The sequence below is a fragment of the Colossoma macropomum genome, unplaced genomic scaffold (assembly GCF_904425465.1).
Source record: "Colossoma macropomum unplaced genomic scaffold, Colossoma_macropomum, whole genome shotgun sequence".
NCBI classification, from domain to species: domain Eukaryota; kingdom Metazoa; phylum Chordata; class Actinopteri; order Characiformes; family Serrasalmidae; genus Colossoma; species Colossoma macropomum.
The window spans coordinates 24682259-24697419 of NW_023494789.1; the positions used below are offsets into that span (position 1 = coordinate 24682259).

The following is a 15161-nucleotide window of genomic DNA, read 5'->3' on the forward strand; positions in this document are numbered from 1 at the left end:
AGTGCCAGAGATCATAGTTGTAAATACAGTTGCGATGTGTGTCAAGATGTGTTCTGTTACAAGAACCCCAGATGTTTCAAATATTGCAATGACTGTTCACACTACTGCAAGTCCGAATACTGTTATATTCAACATAAGAAACAGAAACAACAACCTACAACAGGAGTAATGGCATCCTCATGTGATCTGACCAAGTACTGTAAAAAATGCGGCCGACGTTATCATGTTAGTTTAACAAAGCCAAAACCCCACAGATGTGTGTCAGGACGTTGTGTTCATTGTGGAGAAGAGTTAATATCGGACAGCACACATGAATATTACATACAACGAATCAAATTAAAAGAACCCTGCAATTCATACATATTTTTTGACTTTGAGACACGATTTGCAAACGGTAAACATGAGGCTAATTTCGTCTGTGCTATTACATTTGACGGTAGAGAGTTCACAGTAGAGGGGTACACGTGGTTGGCACACAATGCTGCTGGATTTGACAATTTTCTGTTACTGGAATATTTTCTAAAGTGGGGATAGCTGTCAAAATTACCGTGATGGGGTGCAGGCTGATCTCCATGTATGACGAAGCATTCAAACAACGCTACAGTGACTCATACTCGTCCATTCCAATGCAATTGGCTAAAACACCATCGGCATTAAATCTAACATGTTCGGAGAAAGGTTATGTTCCACACAAATTAATCTGAAAGTGAAAGTTTAAAATGAAAGCTATGTGGGCAAGTATCCTGACAAGTGTTTTTATGGCCATGACACTATGGGTGACAAAGACAGAAAACAGTTTGATGAGTGGTACAACACAGTCTCTGGTGGTGTGTTTGACTTCCAAAAGGAATTGTCCATTTATGGCCAGAATGATGTCGTTTTACTACGCAAAGTGTGTATTAAGTATCGTGACGAGTTCATTCAATGTACATCATGAAGCATCGTATTGCATGGCTGTGTACAAAACACATTTTCTACCCAAAGACACACTAGCGCTGACATATAACAATGCGTACATTAACCAACACAAGACATTCTCAAATGTTGCTATTGAATGGCTTGAGTATGTTAAAAGTACAAGAGATGTCGATGTACACCACGCACTTTCTCATGGAGAAATGAAGTTTGGTGCATTTTATGTTGATGGGTATTATGAAAAAGATGGTGTACGTAAAGCTTTAGAATTTAATGGTGGCATGCATCATGGTCATGAATGTCGCCACAGTCCGAACCAGGCCCATCCGATGTCAAAGGTGTTGTATGGTGAACTGTGGAAACAGTTTGACGCCAAGGTGGAGATACTTGTTCGTGCATACAATCTACATGTTGAAGTAATGTGGGAATGCCAGTGGGCGTGCGCTAAGAGGGAAGATTTGTGTGTTATGGCATTTATGTCTAATTATACAGCCCCCGAAAGACTGAAACCAAGAGACGCACTTTTTGGTGGTAGAACCAATGCGTACAATTTGCATTGCAAGGCAAAGGAGGGTGAGAAAATCAGATATTTGTTTGTATCCATTCTGTCAAGCTAGAAAGAAATACCCCATAGGTCACCCTCAAATATTTTACAAAAATTTTCGACCTCTTGAGGAGTACTACGGTCTAGTTAAAGCAACTGTACATCCACCTAGAAAACTCCTACACCCTGTGTTACCATACTGCTGTAATGGTAAGTTAATGTTCCCACTCTGTCGTACTTGTGCCAAGCAGAAAAACCAGCTTCAAACTTGCACACATAGTGATGAAGATAGATCTATCACAGGGACATGGGTTAGTATTGAACTGATGAAGGCTGTTGAGAAAGGGTATGTGGTGGCAAAAATCCATGAGGTTTGGCATTTTCCAGACAGTTCAGAGATGTTGTTCTGTGATTATGTGAAGACATTTTTACAGTACAAGCAGGACTCCAGTGGTTATCCAGTACAAGCAGTCACTGAGGAAGAGAGGGCAGAGTGTGTCAGGGATTATTTTGAGAAAGAAAAGATTCAGTTGAACCCTGACAGGATTAGTCTTAACCAAGCACGACGATCTATCAACAAATTGTTGTTAAATAGCTTGTGGGGCCGTTTTTCAATGAAGGAAAACTTGCCAGTGTCTGAACTGTTGACTGACCCTCAACAGTTTTCACAACACATCTTTGACGTTGGATATTACGTTAAACATTTTTCTTTTGTGTCTGACACCACAGCTCTGATTCAATGGAGACAGTTGTCCAACACGTGACATTAATGTGTTTCTCAGTGCTTTTACAACTGCACATGCTCGTTTAGAACTGTACAATCTGATGGATAAATTGTGTGACAGACTGTTGTGCAGTGACACTGACAGTGTTATTTTTGTTTCGCGTGAAGGTGACTGGGAACCGCCACAGGGGCCCTATTTAGGGGATTTGACTGACGAGATTGGTGGTGTCGATTACATTACAGAAATTTGCTTAGGAGGTCCCAAGAAATATGGTTATTGTACAGCCAGTGGTAAAACATGCATGAAAGCAAAAGGAATCACACTTAATTCTGAAAATTCTAAAGTTATTAGACTCGACACTCTCATTGGCCTTGTTGACCATTATGTAGTTCATCATGATAATAGTCGTCATATACTTGCTCGTGTAGACGGTATTGTAAGAAATAAAAAGAACCTCACTCTGAAAAAAAAGTCAGTTGTGAAACATTTCAAAGTTGTGTACAACAAATGGGTTCTGCTGTCTGATTTTTCAACACTCCCTTATGGATACTAAAGACATCCGAGACTATCGCAGTGTACGCGAAGTTGATGGTTTTGATTTTAGATTACAACACCCTTTTTCCTGCGTAATAAGTGGACCATCAAATTCTGAAAAACATTTTTGTAAAACAGTTGATTGAACGTGCTGACGAGTTAGTTTCAAAGAAAATAGAAAACATAGTGTACATTTATGATTGCTGGCAACCCCATTATGATGAAATGTTGAAAATAAGAAATATTCATTTTGTTCAAGGGGTACCAACAATGCTAAATGATGACACCCTACTACTGCCTAACAGAAATAATTTGTTGATTATTGACGATGTTATGAAAAGGTGGAAAAGGTGTTTACACAATATGTTCATCACCGAAATTTAAGTGCCATTTACCTAATACAGAATTTGTTCTTTCAAGGAAAATCTAGTAGGACTATTATTTTAAACACAAACTACCTCATATTATTTAAGAATGCTAGAGATACTAATCAGGTTGGTGTATTAGGTAGACAAATGTACCCTGGTAATACAAAACCTTTTATGGAGTGTTTTCAAAATGCTGTAAGCAAACCATTCGGCCACCTCACGATTGATTATAAAGCAAAGACTCCTGAAGACTTTCGTCTCAGAACGGATCTGCTTTCAAACGGTTCTGTTGTATATATTCAGAAAAAAACGTAGATAGATCAATATGTCCGACCGGCTATATAGAAACCTACCACTTCTTAAACTTTTATTTAATGCTAAACCATCACAGAGACATGTTATTCTGCAGGAAGCATCTGATGAACTCATCTTAACCCTGTGTGAAACAGCTCTTAATGTGCTTACTGGTAACATACCTCTTACACCAAAGCAACATTGTATGTTAAAGAAGAAGAAGACGGTCATAAAAATATTTGCTAATAAAAGGGGCAGAGTTTCAGAAAAGAGTAAGGTACTTAATTAGAAAGGAGGTAATACCGTTTATAACAAGTTTGATAACAAACAGACAAAACTGAAGTGATGGAGTATGCTGAGAAAATGTTTTTGGAACCACAACACCGGCTGGATAAGAGAAAGAGCAAGAACTTGCAAGGGACTATCAGACAAATTGTAGAAAATGACTTGGATGTTTCTATTAGAAATATTTTGGGTAGGAATGATCTTGACGCTCATGAGAAAGCAAAGCTTTATGCTACTGTTTTGCAGAGATATTTAATCATTGCTAAACTGGGGGATATGGAGACCAACACTTTAACATTGTCATTACCACCCACAGATAATGTTAATAAGGATGTAAATGTCTTGATCGGACTGATGACAAAAATGAATTAATCATTGATGTTCTTAGAAATGTACCCTCACGAAGAAAGAGGAAAGTTCAGTATCTAAATCAAAAGATGTGTCATCCTGGAACAAATTGGGTGAATTTGTCTTGCATGGAAGTCCAGTCCCAGGGTCACATATTCTGGACTTGGTGAAAAGTATCACAGCACCGCACAAGGTTAGCGATGATCGTAGACCGCCGGGTTGGGATACGTTTCTAGAGGCTTTTGCTGTTTTAAATATACCTCTTTCTACCATACCAAACAAGCATGTAAGACAAAAAATTGTTTTGTTAAAAAACAAAAAGTCTGCTGGTCATGCTGTGCCTAGGGGGGACATTTCACGATTGTCCGATAGCAACTGTGAAACCCCAAAGTTTAAATCACCCATTATTGACAGAAGTAAATGGCTAAACTTGTAAGTCTTTTTTTGTGTGTTTGTGTGTCTATGTGTATCTTGATTGTTCACAATGTTCTGTACATATTTGTTAACGTGTTTTAGAATTGTCTTATTTTGTTAACGATGTGCTGAATACTGATGTTGAACACTGTGTTGTATTTTGTAAATAAATGACACAATGCTGAAATACATTTTGTCTGTTTTATTTTAACCACAACAACAACAACAAAGTGTTTAACAAACTACACATTAAACATTTGTCATGATTGAACATACTGGACACATTTAAACAACTTGTTCTAACAAATACATGAATAAAATTTCTTTACAAATGTTGAAACCATATTGTCATTTTTTATCAAATCTAAACAGTATTTAGACATCACATCTTCATAACTTAACCCTTTGGTGATGTAGTTTAAAAAAAACACACAGTGTTGGCCGCAAGTAGTTGAAGCAAAGTCTGGTACTTGTCTAGTTGAGTACCGCTGTGTTATGCATGATGTTTTAAGAAAAAAACAAATCATTTCAGGGAACCTCTCTGGTGGGTTTCCAAAACTGTCAAAAAAACATCCAACACGATCTTCAGCTATGTAGACAGCAAGGCAGTGTTCACCCGGAAGCGTTTAACTCTAAACCAAACCTTAAACTCAACCAAAACTTGTCTTCGATTAGACACTTCAATGATACTGTCAAAAACAGCATATACAATCAAATTTATGGTGTGTGGAAGGGGTTGTCTAAAACGAGCCTCCAGTCCCGATTTGACCAAAGACACACGTTGACTACATTCTTCATCAGGTGTAAGATTAAATGCATACAGAGTGTAGCCCTGTAGGAAATCCGTTCTATCAAAAGGCAATGCCTGGTTTTTCAGATGTCTACCAGATGCTAAAGCCAACTGATAAAATTCACGCACAGCAGAACCAGACTGGAAGTCGGGTTGATGTGGTTTAGCAGGATACTGTTGCCCATCTACATAGACAGCGAGAAACTCTAAATCATAATGTTTGAATGCAAATGGGTTTTTATTGTATGTACCTGTGAAAGCATCATTGTCAACCATTGCTATTATCATAGACTTTGGTAGTGTTCCCAAGAACAAATTCTCTTGATTAGAAACTCTCATCCCTGCTGGTATAGAGAAATTTTTTAGACACACTCTGTCAATCGGGTATTTAGCAGTTGTTGACAGCAACGCCTGTGCATGACCCAGCCTTACAGCTGGTGATACAGGCACTTTGTTGACAAATAAAGATGCCGAGAGAATATTTACTTTGTAAGCTAACACATCATGTCGCATTAGACAGAATTCATCCTTACTACGGGTCATGCAGATTTTTATGTCAACGCCGTTAAGCATCAATTTCTCCTGAAAAAATATGTCGCTATGAATCGGCGGCAGCAATTCTATTTTATTTTTGTTATTTTTGAAGCGTTTTAATCGATTCCCATAAATGTTGCGTCATCTTCATCAAATGTTTTCCACGTCCGTGGGTACTGAAACTCTAAAACACCCACTTCCCACCTTTTAAATCAATTGGTTTTGCCAGTTTTGTTCTGTAATTAGAAATTTGATTGTCGGGGTATACCGACATCGATGAATTGCATGGCAAAGTAATGAAAAAACCATTGTCACCCATGTTTGTCATTTGTTGTAATGAATGCATTCACAAAAGCCACTTTTAAGGCTTTTGTATATCCACCACATCCTTTTCAGGAATCCACCTGTTGAATTTGGGAGGCCACCCCAGCCATTTCACCAAAACCATTTTTTTTTACCCTGTTTTTTCTTCTTTTTTCAACTTTGAATGTTTTATCTCTAGGCACATTTATTTTTTGCAACTCTTCTTCATAGAAACAACCTTGTATAACATCACCATCATAATCTGTCAATCTATAAACAGGTGGTTGACGAGGAATACACTCTGAAATAGTGAAAATTCATGTGTATAGTTCTCCTCATAACCCTTGCTAATGGACCCCTGATATTCTCACAACATCGTCCACCTTGTACTTAAACACAGTTTTCTTGTTTCTTAGTTTTTCTTGTCTCTCACACCATACAACATTTTAAACACAATAGTTTCATTGTCTTTAGACACATCAGCTGGTTTAATTTTTATACTTCTGTGGTGACTGTTGTTGTAACCGTGCACTATGTCTTGTAAAACATCAATGTACCTTTTTGGAATTTATAGCCGTTAGATATCTCCACATACGACTTTTTAGAGTTCTATTAAAACGCTCTACGATACTAGCCTTTAGTTCACTACCTGTAGCAAATTGCGTAATTTTGTTTTTTGACATCAGGTTTTGAAAATGTTTGTTAAAAACTCTTTACCCCAGTCAGACTGTAATTTTTGAGGCACTCTACCCTCGGCTAGTATGGACGCAAATGCGCTAGCAACTTCTAAACCTTACTTCTTTTTTAACAACCGGACCCAGGCATGTTTGCTAAATACGTCAATACACGTCAACATATATTTATAACCGTTGTTTTCCTTAGAAACACTTCAGAAGATCTGCTATGGCATGGTTCAACCCAGGCGTAAACAGCGACCGTGTTATATCGTCATATATCCGTTTGAGTCGATATCCGGCTCAAACAGACATGAATGTCGAAGTTGACTAGGGTGGTCCACTTCACAACCAAGACACAACCTTCAGTTTGTTGTTTATGATGTGTTGTAAGATTACAACAACAGCAGAAAGTCGGTAGCGCATACTCGACCATCCACATCTTCGGTTGGTGTGGGTATAGGCCTGCATTCAGGAGCTTCGATGAGTGTTTCATCATCTACCATGCATGCTGGTACCGGTGAAAAAAACGGTGTATGCAGGAAAGTCATATTTGCATGTGCAAAATCTTCACACAAATGATCTAACCAGTTGTTGTTTGATGTGTTGGATAGTGTTGGCTGATTGCCGCTGCACGCTGTATCGCCATCTGTGCTGGTATTGTTGCAGAAATGGTCTGAGAAGCTGTGGTCTGGTGTCACGTTGGCCGCTGCTGGTTCGTCATGGCTGTAGTTCACAGGACCAATGGCAGTGTCGAGCAGTGCGTAATCAACGTCCGGCACTTGATAATTTCTATACCACAGAGGCCCGTGGTTGTCGGGGTGACCTGATGGATGAAAATCCTCAAACATGTTGACTTGAGTGCTGAGAAAATGAAGCTGTATGCATGGATGGGGACCCTTTAAACAGACATTGCGGAGGGCGGTGATTGTGTTTGACCATCCCCACAAACATCATAAGCCAGAGAATCAAAGAGGTTAATCTTAACACCCCCGAAACGCTTGCGAGACCTGCAACGAAATGCATCACAATACCGTGTCTTCCTCGGCGCAAACCCCAATATGGTGTCGTAGTCGCTAGAATTAACAGTTGGTGTTGCTGTAGAAATGCTAAAAACGGTCTGATTTACACTTGCAGAAGACATTTTGCTGCAATAGTCATGCAATCCGCCTGTGAGAAGAACGCTTAAATACAATATATGTAAGCCACACCCTGCTCCCCCATCAGGCAAACCTGTCCCTCAAACTGGCCTGTCACAGAGGGGTCATAATTCAACTTGTCACAGAGGGGTCATAAAAATGACCTGGCAATCAAAACTGACAGACCTGTCACACAGGGGTTATAAATCAGGTCATAAATCAGGTTCATAAATCAGGGCCATAAATCATACATTGAAAAACAGTGTATGATACATACTACTGTGGGTGATAATAAATAATTGTCTTATTTGCCCTCTTTGAAAGCATATGATGCCCTAAATGTAACTAAAGCCCAGCAGCGAGGTTGCTGAACTTTTCCCTTCTCTCCTATCACTGAAGTTGGGCTGGGTCGGCTAGAGAGCACCGCTAAGCCTGTTAATGAAGCGATGTTTTTTTTTTAGGGTTGTCCCATTTCGTAGGGCAAGATTTTAACCACTACCCTTTACAACTTTGTTCCAAGGGATAAGGGTGACACTCGAAAACAAGGGGTAGTGGTAAAAAGAAGAAATGGGATTGGGCCTTAAAGACTGAGGCTGTGTCTGAGTCCCTAACACTGGCTGGAAGATCATCCCAAAGCTGGGGGGATTTGTATGAGAAGGCTCTCCCCCTGATGTAACTTTATTAATTCAAGGTACTAATAATAAGCCAGCACCTTGTGGTCTAAGTAGGTGTGAAGGTTCATAGTAGGAGAGAAGTTTACTCAGGTACTGAGAGGTGAGTCTGTATAGAGCTTGCATGTCAGTAAAAGAATTTTGTAATCAATGTGAAATTTAACAGGCAGTGTAGGTTTGATAACTGGGCTGATATGGTCAAACTATCTGGTTCTTGTGAGGACTCTGGCTACAGCATTCTGGACTAACTGAAGCTTGTTAAGGCTGTTGCTGGAACATCCAGACAGCAGGGCATTACAGTAATCTAGCCTTGAGGTAATAAATGCTTGAACTAGCTTTTCTGCATCCTGTAGAGATAATGCATTTCTTAATTTAGCAATATTGCAGAGATGCAAGAAGCCTATTCTTGTAATATTCGTTATATGTGCATCGAAGGACAGATCAGGATCTATCGTGACAGCGAGATTTTTTAGAGATGAACCTCACGCAACTGAGAAACTATTAAGTTTAAAAGTTAAATTAGACAGTTTGTTTCTAGCAGCTTTTAAACAAGAAGCAGAACCTCTGTTTTATCTGAGATAAGTAGGAGAAAGTTACTCGACAGTCTTTTGTGTCTTTTATACAGTCCTCAATCTTGCTAAGTTGAATTTTATCATCTGGTTTGCTTGATATATATAACTGTGTGTCATCGGCATAGCAGTGGAAATTGATGCTGTGTTTACTGATAATTATGCCCAGTGGTAGCAGATATAATGTGAATAATATAGGTCCTAAAATAGAGCCTTGTGGTACACCATACTTTACTTTTGCGAGGACAGATGATTCACTGTTTATGTTAATAAACTGATAGCGATCAGTGAGGTAAGATCTGAACCAGGAAAGAGCTATTCCTGTTACCCCTACAAGGTTTTCTAGTCTATTTAGTGATATAGAGTGGTTATCGTGTCAAATGCCGCACTAAGATAAAGGAGGACTAGCAAAGACACATTTCCTTGGTCAGAGAATAATAAATGACCGTTTATAATTTTTTACTAGCGCTGTCTCTGTACTATGATGTGGCCTAGACTGAAAATGTTCATGTATATGATTCCTATGCAAATAAGAACTTAAATGTTTTGCCACAACTTTTTCCAAGATCTTTGATATAAAGGGGAGATTCGAGATAGGTCTATAATTTGATAGGTTGCAGGGATCAAGGTTAGCTTTCTCCACATTATCTAGAGTAGATCGAAAAGTATCCTCTAAGATCTTGGTCATAATATCTAATTCGGTAGGATTAGATGGTCAGCTGACAGAATTATAGATAATTGTGAGATGTTTCTGATGAAGCTACCAGCTGTGGAGGAAGCTTAACACGATAACATGGTGATGAACGTACATTACCACTAAAGTGAATTTCATATGAGATTAGGTAATGATCTGAGACTGCTGTGCTCTGGGGGAGAATGGCTAAGTTATCTATGTTTACACCAAAGGTCAGAATTAAGTCTAAAGTGTGGCTGCAATAATGAGTGGGCTCCTTTATATTTTGAGTGAAACCTACAGAGTCTAAGATAGATATAAATGCCTTCCTTAGTGCATCTTGAGGTTTGTCAAAGTGGATATTAAAAACTCAGATAATTTTATTTGAAAACGTTATTAAACTTGATAGAAAGTCAGAGAATTCCTGTAAGAACTGAGAATACAACCCTGGTGGCCTATAGATTATAATTAGTGAAAAAGAATTCTTATTTGTTCCACAGTCACTTACACTAAGAAAAAGAACTTCAAAAGAAGAGAATTTGTATCCTACTTTCTGCTCCTGCACAACTGCACTCATTTCCTCTCTGTAAGCTGTGTTAAATGGTATCACCTGCTGTACTTTTTCTCAGTAAAGTATGTATGTGTGTGAGAGTGTGTGTGTGTTTAACTCACCTTTGCAGTGTTCACTCTCTCCTTACAAAACTGCAAGTAGTACTGCATGTCCTCTTTGCTCCGTTTAGCCTCCACCAGCTTTAGGAACTGCTCTGGACATTTTTTCACACAAATCTACACACACAGACACACACACACACAAACACACACACACACAAAATATCTGACATTAATAACAATATAACTTATAACTGCTGCTGCACACGGTAGTTAGGCTAACAGTGTAATCACAGAGATTGACAATGACAATGAGAGTTCTATGTTGGGGTAAATGGGGTGTTACCTGTGTGGTGTGACACTTCAAATCCTTCAGCACCCGTGTATTAGCACACTTTGTGATGTTAAAATAAAACAGCAGAGGCTTCATCCTACACACACACACACACATGCACACACTGAGTGAGGATCAACTGAGCTCATCTGAGTTCTCATGTTTTCACTAAATCAAATTGTGGGTGAGTGACTGTGAGTGTGTTTCACTCACTCAAGTGGGGTCCCGGTCTGACCACAGAACTGCCCGCTACTGTCTTTGGGATAAATCACCTTCCACAAGTTACTCTGAGTCCAGGCTGGAGAGGGGAGTAAAATAGACACAGATCTTGATTATTGCAATTGGTATTAATAATGAATGCAATTATGTACTGAACATATAATTGTGCATAATTGGATGATATACTCCATAATTAGAAATTGGTATATAAATACATCATTTGTGTTTGCTCATTGCACAGCAACACACAACGCTACTGTTATAACCATTTAGCTAAACCCTTGCAACCACTTGGGAAACCACAGTAACCATTTGGAAACAACCACTTGGGAGTTGCTTGAGTCACTTTACATTTTCTTCATGAAATGCACTTTTCTAGTCTAGTGTTTATTGTATTGTTTATTCACTTTCACAATTCACTTCTTCACCCACTCAGAGCAGCTCAGAGCTCTAATACACTAAAGAGATAGATAGATAGATAGATAGATAGATAGATAGATAGATAGATAGATAGATGTTTATTTATTTTACAGATGTATAAACTCACCAAAAGCAGTGACTGCAATATAACCCAGCAGGGCCAGAATGAAGAGCAAACAGCAGAAAACATCAGTGCAGCTCCTACACACACACACACACACACACACACACACACACACACACAGTGAAGTATACGAACTGTGCTGAGATCAACAGTCACTGCTGTTCTACACACAGTGTACACACGCTCTGCTGAGTTGTACACACTGCTAATTTGTACACACTGTGTTTAATTATACACACTACACTGAGTTGTAAACACACTGCATCACTGTCTGGTACAGCAGCTGCACCGCCTGCGACCATAAGGCCCTTAAAGGAGTGGTGAGGACTGCAAAAGCCATCATAGGCAACAAACTACCGGCCTTACAGGACATCTGTCAGTCCTGCTGCCTCAGGGAAATCAAAAAGATCCGGTCGGACAGCATCACCCAGCACACAGCCTGTTCACTATCCTGCCATCAGGCAGGAGATTTTGCAGTATTCAGACTAGAACAACCCGGTTAATGAACAGTTTCTACCCACAGGCTGTCAGGCTTCTGAACAAGCTGTGAAGCTGTGGGTCCTTCCCCAACTATCATTTCACTCAGTCACTTTGTCAGTAGTATTATTATTGTATCATATTACTGCTATGGACAATAACACTTTAACACTAAGTCACTTTAAATAACAATAACACTGAGTCACTTAAGTCACTTTAAAATGTATATATTCTTCACAGATTAGCTGATTAGCTGAGCTTTGACATATTTTGACAAGATATCACAATTTGCCAGAATACCAGAGATGAGGCGGAAACATTCGACAGAAATGAGAATTGAAACAGGAAAAATACCTCTTACAGCAGACTTAAAGTGCAGATTATAAACTGTTACAACAGCGTTAATGAAGTGAATAACAGTCTCTCTCACCTGTTGTGAATGGGCCCTTTAAAATTAGGGTCAAACCTCCGGGAGTCACCTGCAGAGAAAAACAACAAACTTTAATTCATTCAACTTAATGTCTCAGTATCTGATCAATACAGTGATCAATACAGTATAAACACTGCAGTGGGAGCTTTAATGCAGCCTGATAGCTGTTCTGTGTGAGTGATATTGAATGATTGCTTAAATGATTAAGTAGAACCCCTCTGAGTGAACAGTTCTAGATACACAGAACCAAATTCACTGCAATAGAAACAATATAGACAACAACACATACAACACAGACCTGTATGACTGATATTAACACCACATTCATCTTCCCTTATGAGTATAACTGTGTTGTCTCCACTAGTCTCAGCTTTAGCATTAAGGGCTGTGTCAGTTATTTTGATGACCCTCTTTGAAAATGAGTTAAAATATGAATTAAAGCTGTTTACCGTATTTTTCCTTTGCCATCACTGAGGACTGATTTCTTCTTGCTGTATGAACACTCATGCACCTCCTCACCTCCTCCTACCTGACAGGAAACTGTTTGTGATGGCATGTTTGTGTTCAAGCTTAATATGAACACACTTCATATTCAACAGCTAAATTTAGTATGACAAAGATAAAATGACAGAGAACATTTATATTCTGAAGTTGTATTTTGCAGGAGAGGCTATCATTTGAAATTAAATATCCAGGTTAATTTACACTTAAATTTGAATTTAAGTGTAAATATTTTGTATGTCTGGTATTTTGTTGAAAATCAGTCAAAATCCCATCTGACCAGAAGACTGAATTTAATGACTCATAAGATTAAATAAATAAATAATAAATCCCTTTTAGGTCCATGCTTTGATCAGTTTAGAAAACTTTCTTCAGATTTGGGCTCAATGTTAACAAGTGTTCACTGTAAAAAATTTAACTGTAAAAAAAACAATAAAGAACTGGCATCAGGGTTGCCAGGAAATTGTAGGTAAATTAACATTATCCTACTGTTGTAAAAATGTACAGTTTAATACTGTTTTTACAAATACAGGATATAACCGTAATTTAGTATGTTTACAGTATAATACTGCTCATTACAGTTCATTACCTTTTTAATGGGGGTGCACTAACGTTCCCTTCAGATATAGGTACAGATTTTTGTCTTGTCCTGCTTTCTCTTTCTTTGTTTCTGTCTGTGTCTGCCTTTATCTTCTCTACTGCCTCTTGGTTCATGTGCTTTTGTTTATGTCTGCCATGTGCTTTTGTTGTTTTTGTCCATCTACCCCCAGTCATCTGTCCAACCAGCGTGTAGTCTGTAGCCCCACCATCTTGTTAGCCCCAGGTGTTTCTCAGGTGTTCTCTTGTCTTTTCTTCCCCTTGGTTTAGTCTGTTCTTTGCTTGGTGGTGTTTGTAGTATGTTTGTAGTGTGTTTTGCTGATTCTTAGTTTGAGTATTTCTTTATTTTTAGTGGTTCTTTTCATTTCATTAGTGCTGGCCTCATTTTGCTTTTCTTTTGTTTCTGGTTCTTCCTTTGCTACTTTCTCCATGAACAACAATTAAACTGCTAGCTCACACATGCATCCTGCTTCTGTAAAACACAGAATGGTCAATAAAGTTGCCTGCATGCCCTTATAGATGATGTGTCCCTTACAACTGACCATCCAGCATTCAATACAGCTTGCTGTTTTTCTCACCTGAAAAAAAAAACAAAACAAATGAAGAGTTAATCACTTGCAGCAAGGATAGTACCATTTTGCTGAAATACAGGATTGTTGTTGATTTATGCAGATTCTTTATAAACATAGCAAGCAGAAGCAGCAGCTGAGAAGTTACCAGTAGGGTGGGCATCCTCTTCACGTCAGCTGCAGTGGCAAACACCTAGAACACATCAATTTAATTGTTTAGTTTAGGCAGAATAACAACAGCATGCACCACACATATATCTGTCCCTCACTGAAGTACCAGTATCACCACTGAACAGATTCCTTCATTTCCCTTCTTCAGAGCTAGTTACATGAAATAGTCGTATCAGCCATAGACACCAACTAGCTAAACTACATTAGTGTGGTATTTTGTGCAGAGGGAAGATGTTTCTCAGGTCAAACACTGCATATATAAGACATTTTCTCTAACAAAATTGTGATTTCAGTTTCAAAAAACACTGACATGACCACAGAACGTACTTTGTCCAGTGTTGCACATGGGGGAAAGGCAAGCTTAGGGGAAAATGCACTGCTGAGATGGTATTGAGTCTTGCCAGGATTCGAGGGCTAGTTGTTGAAGGTGGTCAAAAAACAAAAAATTTAGTCTCCTACAAAATGATAATCCAGACAGCTGGAAATGTTACTGATGAGTTTTGTATATCCTCACAAGCAAAATGAAATGCCATGCTATGATAGACACAGTTGTTGATTATTGCAATTGGTATTAATAATGAATGCAATTATGTACTGAACATATAATTGTGCACAATTGGATAATATAAATTATTCTAATTAATTAGAATATTGTGGCATGGGCCCGCCCCCCGGGCCCCGACGATGACGGCCGCGAGAGCCGGCAGGAAGGCGGGCCCGAACACCCAGCGGCGACGAACCTCGGCCAGGACGGCAGGCAGTGAGCCGCGAGTGTGGAGGGGGCGGAGCGCAAAGCCCGAGCAAAGCCCGAGCTCCACTGTGCTCAGTGGTGCACAGTGCGTTAATATATCCTAATTATTCTTCTAATGCTGGTAACCATTTTTAATAAGGTGATTTAGGTTAACTTAGGTTATTTAGGAGACTTAGGTT

General features: G+C 39.0%; 1 pseudogene; it reads right to left on the minus strand.

Moving 5' to 3' along the window:
- The window catches only part of LOC118808160, a 78401-nt pseudogene extending 65488 nt beyond the window's left edge, over nucleotides 1-12913 (minus strand).
- Between the last annotated feature and the right edge of the window lie 2248 nt (nucleotides 12914-15161).